This window comes from Danio rerio, chromosome 16 (genome assembly GCF_049306965.1).
Source record: "Danio rerio strain Tuebingen ecotype United States chromosome 16, GRCz12tu, whole genome shotgun sequence".
In the NCBI taxonomy this organism is placed as follows: Eukaryota; Metazoa; Chordata; class Actinopteri; order Cypriniformes; family Danionidae; genus Danio; species Danio rerio.
Window position 1 is genome coordinate 23,455,600 of NC_133191.1, and position 13,169 is coordinate 23,468,768.

At 34.3% G+C, this 13,169-nt stretch overlaps 1 protein-coding gene and 2 long non-coding RNA genes across 3 annotated transcripts in view; all 3 read left to right on the top strand.

Moving 5' to 3' along the window:
• LOC137487900 (uncharacterized) overlaps nucleotides 1–13,169 on the top strand; it is a 1,155,393-nt gene that overhangs the window by 1,068,241 nt on the left and 73,983 nt on the right. The gene's annotated exons all lie outside the window — the stretch shown is intronic.
• The window catches only part of LOC141378084 (uncharacterized), a 361,025-nt gene that overhangs the window by 204,354 nt on the left and 143,502 nt on the right, over nucleotides 1–13,169 (top strand). The window lies entirely within an intron of this gene.
• The window catches only part of LOC108179599 (uncharacterized), an 81,036-nt gene that overhangs the window by 61,410 nt on the left and 6,457 nt on the right, over nucleotides 1–13,169 (top strand). The gene's annotated exons all lie outside the window — the stretch shown is intronic.

The following is a 13,169-nucleotide window of genomic DNA, read 5'->3' on the forward strand; positions in this document are numbered from 1 at the left end:
GCTCGCTCTCTTGCGAAAGTTAGCCGCGATCTTAGCTGTGCAACGGTCATGGCATCGCAATGACGACATGAACCGCCCGCGAGCACCGCATTAACATGCTGGACCCCCAAACATGCAATGCAGTGATCGTGTCCATCATCCGGAGCCAGGAAACCCCCGCATCCAGAAACGCACAGTCGGAGCGCCATCCTGAAAAGGACGTGCTGCACGACTGTGTTGCTCTTTTAGGAAAGTTTGCAACAATACGCACCGCTCTGGAGGACCGGACCCAAAGAACCGCAGGCAAGGGAGAAACCCAGCTCGACCGTCTGCCACCGCGAAGACCCACTCTGGACCGGGAGACACACTCGTTCGCTCTGAAGTGCTGATCAGCAAGAGGAACCCTCATCGACTCACTCAGAAAGGATCTGAAGCAAAAAGGATGGCGTCTGCTGGCTTCAGGTGTGCTTATATGCTGAGATAATTGCAGATGCCGCACACCTGCACAAGCTGCCAATTAATTTCATTCATTGGCCCGTTCAATACTCTCCAGACAAGCGGCTTCTGATCCGAATCCTCCCATTCATGGCACTGAAGTTCCCCAACCGAAGGGGAACAGCAATTCTTAGTTCACTCAAAAATGAAAACAATCCTAGTGATTTTGAAACCTACCGCAATGTGACAGGAGCGGTTTCCGCTGCCCACTAATTAATAGGGACAGGTACAATGGATTAAAAAATGTCATTTTGGCTGATTCTGTTGCATTTGCAGCAATGCTAATTAATTTACAGTGTTGCTAGATTTAGCTGACTTTTTCCAGCCAAGAAGCTGTCTAAAACCCACCCACACAAAAAACGTCTAAAATATTAGATTAATATTTAATTAATTTACTAATTGAAATCGAAAGGATCCTTTCACTTTAAATTATCTTTTAAGTTATTCATTTAACTGTCATAATTGTTCAACTAAACAGCAACCAACACCAGCAGTCACAGAACCAGAACATAACCAGGTCACAACGAAACACTGCCCTCTCTCACCCACACACTGCACTTGTTGTGTAGATTACACTACCTATTAGAGTATGTTTTTTTTACTTTCAAATGGGGTATAAATTCGTACTATATTTGTCGTTTTAATTTCTTTTGAACACAATTACGTGCTGCTTGTCGTGGAAAAAAAGATTGATAAAAGTGTCATGAAGAACCGCTATGAGTTTTACTGCAGGTGCTTCGTGATGCACATCCACACAAAAAGGAGTCAGTTTTTCAGCTCCTTTTGCAGGATGGGCCACAAAGATTGCACTATGCACTGGGCATAACACATATGTGTCCACATATTTGCCAGAAACATATATGGAAGATTACACATAATGCATGTCCCATATATGTCAGAAATATCTATGTTTCTGACATAAATATGGACATACATGTTTCTGGCATATATGGGACATATTTTTCTGACCTATATGTGGACATATATGTTTCTGACCTATATCTGGACATATATGTTTCTGACCTACAGTTGAAGTCAGAATTATTAGCCCCCCTAAATTACTAGACCGCTTGTTTATTTTTTTCCCCAATTTCTGTTTAATGGAGAGCAGATTTCTTCAACACATTTCTTAACATAATAATTTTAGTAACTCATTTCTAATTACTGATTTATTTTATCTTTGCCATTATGACAGTAAATAATATTTCACTAGATATTTTTCAAGACACTTTAATACAGCTTAAAGTGACATTTAAAGGCTTAACTAGGTTAATTAGGTTAACTTGGCAGGTTAGGGTAATTAGGCAAGTTATTGTATATCGATGGTTGGCTCGTTTTATTAAATTTAGCTTAAAGGGGCTAATAATTTTTCACTAAAATGGTGTTTAAAAAATAAACAACTGCTTTTATTCTAGCCGAAATAAAACAAATTTAAAAAATTTCAAAAGAAAATATATTATCAGACATACTGTGAAAAATTCATTGCTCTGTTAAACATCATTTGGAAAATGTTTTCAAAAGAAGAAAAAAAATTGAAGGGGGCTAATAATTCTGACTTCAACTGTATATGTGGACATACATGTTTCTGACATATATGGAACATATATGTGTTTTACATATATGGAAAAATATGTTTCTGATCTATATGTGGACATATATGTTTCTGACCTATATGTGGACATATATGTTTCTGACCTGTGGAGATACATGTTTCTGGCATATATGGGACATATATGTTGCTGACCTATATCTGGACATATATGTTTCTGACATATATGTGGACATATATGTTTCTGACATATATGGGACATGTTTTACATATATGGACATATATAATTTTGACATATATTGGACACCACAGCCACAAAAGCATACGAGGACACTTTAAGTACATGTGCAAAAACTGTAATGGCATTTGTGTGTAACTCGTTGCAGAAAAGCATGCATCGTTGAATAAACTCCACCACAAATATATCAAATAAACTTACTTGCTATATTTGAATCGTAGGGCCCTATCATACACCTGGCACAATGTGGCAGAAGGCGCGACGCAATTGTTGTTTGCTAGTTTCAGCTTGGCGCAAGTGTCGTTTTGACGTTTTGGGCCACACTGTTTAAATAGCAAATGCATTTGTGCTTATATGTGCACCCATAGGCGTTCTGGTCTAAAAAAGAAGCCGCGTTGAGGCGCATTGCTATTTTGAGAAACTATAATAGACTGTTTAATAGACCAGATCAAAGCTGGTCTAAAGTCCAGCGCAGAGCGTGTTAGTTGTGTGCCTCGCTTACACATTGCACACAATACACAGCAATACGCAATTATATTTACATTTGAAAAATAATTTAAATATTAAGAATATATGTGTTTTTATTTTTAGCAGTATTATTTATTATATACATATTTATATATATATATTTTTTTTTTAATAAGCTTAGATTTGCCCACCTGTCAGGTTTTAGACCATAGGGGGCATAGCAGGTGTATTAGGATATAACTCAGTTTTTTGACCACACTTCGTTATTATTGTTCATTTATTCGTTTTCTGGAAATTAGAACTGAATTAAGAAATAGTTTTGAAACAAATATTTGTGCTTAACAAACAAAATTAATTATTTTTAGGCTAATGGATGTCTTGTGCGTACAAGAAGTTTCCCTATCCACAAGAGTGAAAGTGAAAGTAAATAATGAGGAGGCTCATCTCTCATTCTCGCGCTGTAGATGCTCTGTTTAACTGTTTTCTTTCTAGTGAAATGCTCAGTTTTTCCACTTACGAAGTCTGTCATGTATATAGCAAATGTGCTATGGCGTGACGCAACTGACTCTTAAAGACAATGGGAGATGAGACTGATTGGTTTATTCTCAAAACACACTTATAACTCATTAAGAAAATAAGCCCAACCCTTTCAGACCATGCGCCACAGCGCAAAGCAGATTTTTCTGTCACTAAAATAGCAAAAGTGGATTCTGACATGTCATTGCTTTTGCGCCTTGCGCTTTGCACTTTGCACATGGATAGTCAAAATAGAGCCCATAAACTCAATCCATAAACTATAAAATGAACTCTGAATTGGCTTCATGTGTGTCTGTCTTTGTCACTGACTGCTTTTTATGAAGCGAGGCAGTAAAAGCCAACAAGTACATGGAAATAGTGGGAGGGGGGAACCAGCTTATTTGCATTAAAGGCACATGCTACAAAAACAGCTACGCTGTCTTCTGAGTCTGAAATGGACATATTCTGCATTGTATAAAAAATTACCTGATGAGGATTTTGGAGCTGAAACTTTACAGACACATTCTGGAGACACCTTAGACATATCTAATATCTTATAAAGGGGGTCAAATAGAAGACATTTAAAATGTGGAACAAATAGGAAAATGAAGAGATTAAAATGTCTGTTAAAACCGTATATTTCCGGTATGCTGCTAAATGCAGGCCACATGTTGAAATGTTTGGGAAACATAGACACAGAAAGAAAACTACCCTCAGCAGCCTCTGTGGCAGACATGTAGTGAAGTGGGGGCTGGCACAGAAACAATGAAAACATTAACCTCGACAGCAGTAAGACAAATGTAGGTTTCTGGATGGATCTGGGATTCATTCTGTTTCAGACACCAATCAGACATGTGAATTCAGTTCATTTGTTTCTTTGTTTTTTTTTTTTGTTGCAATTTAAGTGGATGGGCCCTGCTTTTTAAAATCTATCAATGGATTTGTTTTTTGTCTTTATATGTAAAGTAAAAATGTTTGACTTTAACTTACTATTTCAACTGTTTAAAGTCATATATGGTGTGTATGTACAGCGTATAAATGTAACAACATAAATAGGCTTATATTCTTACTGTAAATTTGAGGTCAACAGTGATTTAAACAAACATACACACAGATTCAGACAGAATGTGTGGACTTTTTTTCCATTTCAGGGCAGAATTTTGAAACAATCAGAGAAAATTAAGTGAATTCTTTTGAGAGTATATAAGCTAAAAACCTATAATAAGATTAAAATAATTTCTTATATTTTCTTAAGGTTTATGATGCAAATCTAATTAGAATTCCCTATTTGGTAAACAAAGTTACAATACATCTCTCATAAAATCCATCCATTAAATAACAGAGAAAATATTACTTTACAAACTGTATTGTACGAAACATTTATAGATTATTCAATTGTTTATTTGAATTAAACAAGAAAATAAATAAATAAAAAAGTCTGCGGTTGTGATCAGTAAATGAAGATGGTTTTTGTAACTTCTGTAACACATGTTGTGTTATATTGGGCAGATTGGTACTCTTTAATCGGCATGTTTGCATGAGCGCTATAAGTTTACAACCACTGGGGATCATTTTAAGGGGAACAAATTAGTATAGATGACACATTCAGTGTACAAACAGAAAACATTTGTAACATAAGATGCTAGACCACATTCCACTGGTAAACTACTCATCATGAAATAGACACAATCTAAATCCCATTGCTGACAAAATAAATGTAATGATTTCCTGAATATGTGAGAAGAAAGTGACAACATAGCATCTAAATGAAGTGCAGTATTTGTTCTGCCAGGTAAAATTTGAAATCAGAAACAGTGTTAGAGGAGTTCAGTCCCTGCATTGAAAAATTCCCTAACCAAGTAAAAAAAGTAATCTTAACTGATAAACATGAGATTGCATGGGTGCTTTTAAACTGTACAGCTAGCTTCGCCACACACTAGCTCTATTGAGAATTCATTCATTCATTCATTCATTCATTAATTCATTCATTCAGGGACAGTGTACAACATGACACGTTGTGCCAGAGTTAAAGCTAAAAAGCTAATTTACATAGTCCCTGGGCAGGAAGTTGTAACAAATTTAACTATATTAAAAAAAAAAATGATATAATATACACGTACAGTACAAGACATACAATACATTTCAGTCAATATGTGCAACAGTGTTGGTGTCTGAGACTGCATGTATCAGCTTCTATGTGCAAGTCTGCAGCCAGATACTATTAGAATCTGCTGGGGCTAACACAACTGGAGGCTGTTCAGTGTACACTAATGAACCTGGCTCTAGTTCAGTTAGATTTTTCTCCAATATGTGAAATCACTGGTGAGCTAATGATATCTATAATGTACACTACCAGTCAAACGTTTGCAATCATTTTTTCCCCTTGTTTTTTTTTTTTACAAAGACAGTTATTCTGCTCATCAAGGCGGCATTTATTAAATGTAAAAAAAAAAGTTAAACTGTTAAATACTTCCTTATTATTGATTATATTACTTATATTGATTATTACTTAAATAATTATATTGATTTATTACTTATTTTATGTAGTTTCAAATGAAATTATTAGTCCTGTCATTATTGCTTTTAATATTATTATCATTAAAAATAAATCAGTAAATAATAATAATAATAATAGTAATAACATTAATAATAATAATAATAATAATAATAATAATAATAATAATAATAATAATAATAATAATAATAATAGAGGGATTTCTGAAGGATCAAGTGACTGAAGACTGGAATAATTAAGCTGAAAAGTCATCTTTTAAAATCACTGGATTAAATTATTATATTAATTTATAAACTACTTTTGAACAGTTATTTTATAGTGCAATATCACTTTACAATTTGTATTGTATTTTTTATTAAAAAATGCAGCTTTGTAAAGCAGGATGAGCATATTTGAAAACATTTAAAAATCCAACTGACCCCAAACTTTTGACGGGTAGTTAACATATATGATGTTTATTTGGTCTGTTGGGCGTTTTTACAGAATGATATTTTAATGTTGCTGTAAATTCTTAGATTTACTGTGTTATTCATATTGTATTATTGTAAGTTATGTTTGTTTTTTGTGTGGAATTTGAGTATGAAAAATAAAGTTAATGATGATGGTGAATGTAAACATCTGATATATATAATGAATATAAGAAATAAATTGTGTGATAAGAAATATTTCATAATAAGAACGGTCATTTACAAAGGCAAAGATCAAGAAATGAACAGCTAAATGCGCTAATGGAAAACACATTTGACGTTTATAATGTATGTTTACTTAACTAGGCTTATTATCTGTGTTTATAATTCTAATACAAATACTAACAGGCCATTTAAAATGTAATGGTTTTCTTTAAGATGATGTTATCTCATAATTGTCAACTAAGGAAATAATATTGCTTTGATTCTCTGCTCAGCATTTCTTTAATGGGTCTTAACTGTATGAAACTATGATAACTTCCCTCCTCAACACATCCTTGACTGCTAAAACAATTTGAAAGAAAGTCCATATTAAGAAGAAAGGAATCCATATAAGAATAAGATACAGGAAACATTTAAAACTTCACATGACTTAGTTGGACTTGGGGATTTTTTTTACTTCTGTTTCCAAGGACAAATTTATGAAAAAAAATAAACAATGGTCTAGAGCTTAAGCTGACATCTGTGCTACAGTGCAATGCAACTGCACTATTCAATTTTTAAAATCAATCACTTTTAAATTTGTAAATAAGCAAAAAATAAAATAAAATAAAAAATGCTATGTTTCAAGGCTATGGGCTAGGGCTGCACAATATATCATTTCAGCATCGATATTACAGTATTAACATCAGCAATAACCACATAAGAGGATCTTTACTCTTTATATCTCAAGTATGGGTAATTGTTGGCCAGGAGCTTTTAGATTAATGGCAAAGTTGAACCACTGGATTTAAAGTTTTCTAGTTTGCATACAGTCCAGCACAAGAAACAATAACATTTGTAGCTTTAACAAAAATTAAGTAAATTCTATTTAATAGTAAGGCTGTCAAGATGTCACCTTAGAATTATAAGGTTCTATCTGACAATTTAGTCAAAATTGAGTTATTGACATATTCTTAATAAATGACAAGTTATTTACATTATGGGATGTTTTTTAGAAGTTGTTTATAATTTAAGACTTTTTATTTAAAAACAAATGTTACACACATACTGTTTGCAATGGAAAGAAAAAACTTTGAAGCTCAATATCACAAAGTCATTCTGAACGCAGATAGAACCTTATAAATCCAAGCTAACGAAGTGTCATTTTACATTGGTATTTTAAAGTGTTGGTCCAGAGTGTATTTGTAAGGCTTGGCTGTGTTTATGGGTCAAAGTAATGTGTGTTCAAGCTTCATTTGTAAAAATCATGTAATTTTTACATATACCTTATTTTAATTATACACTGCTACTCAGCTAACATGAAAAATACATTTTGTCAGGTTTCTTAGTTCCTCTGAAGGCCCGCCCTCAAGAGGCTCTGATTGGTCATATAACATGCCTTCATATTGTGCTGTTGTTCATCGATCGGCTTCATGTCACCAGGAAACGTTATGCCTCAACTAGCACACGCTTTGCCCCTGTTGTGTAAATAATGTCAGTCAGTGTTGCTTTATCAGTTTGAGCCTAAATCAGACAAAAAATGAAGAGGACACAGCTGAACTAAAATAAAATAAATTAAAATAAAACAAAACCTGACAAGTGTATTTCATATACAATTAAAGTCAGAATTGTTAGCCTCCCTTTGAATTTTTCTCTCTTTTTTAAATATTTCCCAAATGATGTTTAACAGAGCAAGGAAATTTTCACAGTATGTCTAATATTATTTTTTCTTCTGAAGAAAGTCTTATTTGTTTTATTTCGGCTAGAATAAAAGCAGTTTTTAACTTTTTAAAAACCATTTTAAGGTCAAAATGATTAACCTCTTTGAGCCATTTTTTTTCGATAGTCTACAGAATTATACAATAAATCGCCTAATTACCCTAACCTGCCTAGTTACCCTAATTAACCCAGTGAAACCTTTAAATGTCACTTTAAGCTGTATAGAAGTGTCTTGAAAAATATCTAGTAAAATATTGTTTACTGTCATCATGGCAAAGATAAAATAAATCAGTTATTAGAAATGAGTTATCAAAACTATTATGTTCAGAAATGTGTTAAAAAAATCTTCTCTCTGTTAAACAGAAATTAAGTGAGGGTGATAAGTCAGGGGGGCTGCTAATAATTCTGACTTCAACTGTATATTTGGGTTATAAGTGTAAGCAGGGCTCAATTTCTGCCGGAACATGCCGGATCCGGCACCTCTGAAATCTGATCCAGCACGTCATTTTACAAATACCCCTGCTCAACCGTTCTCCCCCACTTTTTTCTGCAACAAAAAGCAAACTGACGCATCTCTCCATGTGCACAGAAAACCATACCCTCATGCCTCACACACCACTTCTTCTGGACCCGGTGTGAGTCCCGGTTGTTACAGTAATGTACATGCAGAAAAAATTTGTTTTTGTTTCTGCGTCGCTCAGGCGTTGTGAAGCCAGCATAACAGTCTTTTATGTGGAAGTGACGGCACACAGTGAGTTTTGCAAGTCGACAAAACTTAAATTTAAATATTATGATGGTGATCTTACTAAGCATGTCTCCTGATAGATTTTTGTATGGAGTAAAAAGGAGGGATGATGAGTCAGAGAGGTAAGACTGTAAACCTAATTCTCTGCCATGTGTCAAGTCTAAGACAACAGATAATTAAACATATTTTTTTGAAGTTTTTAGCTGAATCCAGCACTGAATTGGGAGAGATTTTGGAAGCTGTTCTTTGTCAAATGCTAGAGCTATATCTCTTTTATAATTGTCTGGACCAAAATAACACTTTAGTAATTGCAAAAAACTTCTCTCTTTGTTTTTTTTTCTTTTGGAATCCGAAATATAGAAACAGAAGAAGCTTTATGAAAAAAGCAGCATTTGGCTGGCATTTTAGCTCTCTCTGTCATAACGTTACAGAACCTCTTGCCACACTCCTTTACTGCGCAGGGTGTATACGCATAACCTAAAGGATTTATGACTTCGTTAACCCGAATGTATTTTTTTGTAGTCTCCAAACTTTATTCACTGTAGACTTTGCTAAGCTAACGCTGTTAAAGTCAATGTCTCCCTTTACATTGAACTTTGAGCACATTACATTCAGAGATTTTGTTTATTTTCACACAGCTACATTACACATCAACTGAAGTTTAAAATATGATATTGTAGTGGACGACCCTGTTAAATATTTGTCTGACTGGCATTAGGGCTTACCAGACAAAAGTAGCAGCTAATGCTAAATGTTTTCTTCCTCAAAAATCTTGTTTAAAGTTAACTTTAACTTTTACACACCCTATCGCTGTTTTGTATGGGTTTCGACAAACTTAAAAGATAAGAAAAGACAATGCACAAAGACTGTGGTTGTTGACAAGATGCCTATAAAGCTAATAAGGTGCGTCTACACACCACTCCAACTTCTGTAGGGTTTCTAAGAGGAAGTTTAGAAACAAATCAGTTAATAAAGCTTATGAGATTTATTTAGTCTTCGACTTTTACCAACGGCTGTTGTTGGGTTTTTTTTATTGCTGTATAAATAGTTTATAGTAAAATAGTTTATATAGCTTTATAAATAAATTTGCTTTCAGTCCCACATTCCTGTTGGATAATACAAGATGAGCTCAGTTAGAAAGATGAAAGGGGATTTCCCAGTCCATGTGAAATGCTGAGTGGGCTGTTGTAATGGCCTTTTGGCTCGCACTAAGTTTACACATCCTGAATAAGGCTGTTATTGTCAAGGGCTTGCTCTTCACTGAAGCACCCTTGTCACACATGGCATACTTATGTGCTCTCGTAGACTAACAATTGAACACATACCTTAGGACAACAAGACTAAGTGCCTCACCTGTCTTTTTAGGTTTCAGTGGCAGCTTTGTGTCCTCAACAAACATCTTAGCTGTACCTGCCCTGAGCTGAGCTAACCTTAACTGTTCAAGTTACATATTTATCAACCAGTGACCTAAGACTAAGGATGTCAACATTACACATTCTGAAATGGTTGGGTAACTATCGATCAATTTGTCACTATAAAAGATTAATGTAAACTTCCACCACACACTTACTTTGATCAGGTGATCACTTTCTATTTTTGTTCATTGGAAAATACCCCTTAGAGTACTGTACGTGCATACTTTCCCAGTCCTGAGCTCCACCCAAGCAGGCACATTTTCCTGGAAGTGTCTGAAAGACCCAGTACCAGACATCCAGATGAGCTGGTTTGGTTGTGTTATGATTGAATGAAAATTCTTCAAGGACAAATTTTCCATGGAGCACGTTTGGACAACAACAACAAAAAAGAAAGAAAGAAAGAAAAAAGTGGCATTGCATAAATGCCTGCTTTTTTTTTAACAGTGATAAAAATCTCAAATTACGTTGGATAACTATCATCTGAGTCTTAGAGGCTGTTTGTGTCAAAAATTTCAATATGATATGAAGGAATGAAAATTGCTATATCTGTTGTTTCTGAACATCTTTCACGTGTTTTGAGTTCAATATTTTTCATCTGAAAGTTATTAAATAAATAAATGAACAATGTACATAAAAATTTATTGTGCAAAAAAACAACTAATTTTACATTCTGCTACAAACATCCCCCTTTGCCTAGTGTCACATATAGCTTCAAAGATATATTTATTTAAGTTTATTTAAGTTTTATTTATTTATGATGCAACTAATAAAATGTTAAAAAGTCAGAAAGAAATGTTTTCATTTTAAAACATTTGAAACACCAAATGGTAAGAAGTTTATCGAATTGATCATTGAACTTTATTAATATGCATGTCACATTAACGAAGATGCCATGATGTTAAGAGCTAAGCTGTACTTAATAATAATAATAAGAAGAATACATTTTATTTAAAGGCGCCTTTCTAGCAACTCAAGGACACCGTACAATCTACAAGAGCAATAAAACAACAAGAGAAATAAAAAATATACACAGCAATAGTGCAAATAAAATTAATTAAGTATTAAAAGCCATCTTAAATAAGTGGGTTTTGAGTTTTGATTTGAATAGTGTGAGGAAGTCAATGTTGATGGCAGGTGGTAATGAGTTTCAAAGCCACGGAGCAGAGCGGCTAAATGCTCTGTTGACCATAGGTGAAAGACGAGAAGAGGGAACAGACAAGTGGAGGGAGGGAGAAGATCGCAGGGTGCGAGAAGGAACAGAAATGTGGATGAGGGCAGACAAATATGGAGGGGTGAGATTGTGGATGGCTTTGAATGTTAACATCAAGATTTTAAAGTCAATTCGAAAATGAACAGGTAACCAATGAAGCTGCTGCAGGACAGGGGTGATGTGATGAGAAGAAGGGGTTCTGTTGATGAAACGGGCAGCTGAGTTCTGGACCAACTGAAGCTTACGGAGAGATTTATGAGTGAGACCAAAGAGAAGAGAGCTGCAGTAATCTAAACGAGATGTGACAAGGCTATGAACAAGAACAGCAGTGGCATGAGGGGTAAGAGAAGGACGGAGACGGTTAATGTTGCGTAGGTGGAAGTAAGCAGAACGGGTGATGTTATTGATGTGAGAATGAAAGGATAGGGTGCTATCAAGGATACTTAGTAAACTTGAACTGAATTCTTAGCCTTATTCTATTAATATGCCTGAAGATGAGCAATAAGTAGGCCCACACGGAATCTGCGCGTGCAGAAACCCACAGATTTCTGCAGATTTTTGGCCCATCGAGTCTATGTACTTTCTTGTGTAAATGTTTGTAAATTTATAATTATTCAGTTTTAAAATTAATTTCAGTAATATTATTGACTGTAATGAAAGTGTTCCTTTGATTTATTTACAATACAGTTGGTAAAGTAATATTTTATGTCCTTCAGATATATTATATGAGAGACTTGCTTTGTTTACCTAATAAGTGGATCTAGATGGATTTGCATTGTAAATATTAAATAAAACTTAAAAAGGTTTTAAGTTTTTATTATAAATTTTATCAAAATTTATTAAGTTTTTAGTTACGATATTCCAAAAATCATTTAGCATAAATCCACAGAATTTTACAAAATTCTTTGCAGAAATAGCAAAAAATGTCAGCAGATTCTGTCCCTAACAATAAGTAATGGCCAAATTAACTCAGAATTACTTGATCTGATCCACCTCACCACCAGGGGTGGATTAAACCAACAAGCAAGGTAAGCAGCTGCTTAGGGCCCCAGGAAATCTGAGGGCCCCCAAATAAATACCTAGAATATAAATGATACATATAAATTATATATAACATTGTTTCCTATCATATTTTGTTTGGCGAGGGTCTAAAATTCTTTTATTTTAATGTAAATATTACATCTGCGCAAATGTGTCTACCACCTTCAATCATGGACCAGTCCAGCGGACAAATCAGTAAAGATATAGTTTTGAAAATGAAATAGTTCATTTATTATGTTTAGCTGTAAATTCATTTTAAGAAAACAAATAATTTCAAAAGTTTTACAATGTGCTTTACATGTTATTATTATTATTATTTTGAATTTCAATGAAATGTAGAAAAGGAGAAATAAAAAAAATGTAAAATTAAAATAAAAAAATTTAAGGCCCTTTTTAGAACTTTTGGGCCCCATGGCTGGAATTGCTTAGGGCTCCAAAATCACTAAATCTGCCCCTGCTCACCACCACACTCCTCTGCCGACAACCACACTACATGAAAACCTCAAAATATTATGCAGTTCTTAGTGTGCCTCTCACTGACAAACCATCTGTAAAAGACACATTCTTTCATCTCTCTGACACTTTTATCAACACTTGCACCAGTTTGTACATTTTCAGCTGACACTTTCCTACACTCACTCTATATCTCTGTAAAAACACTTTGCTTTATT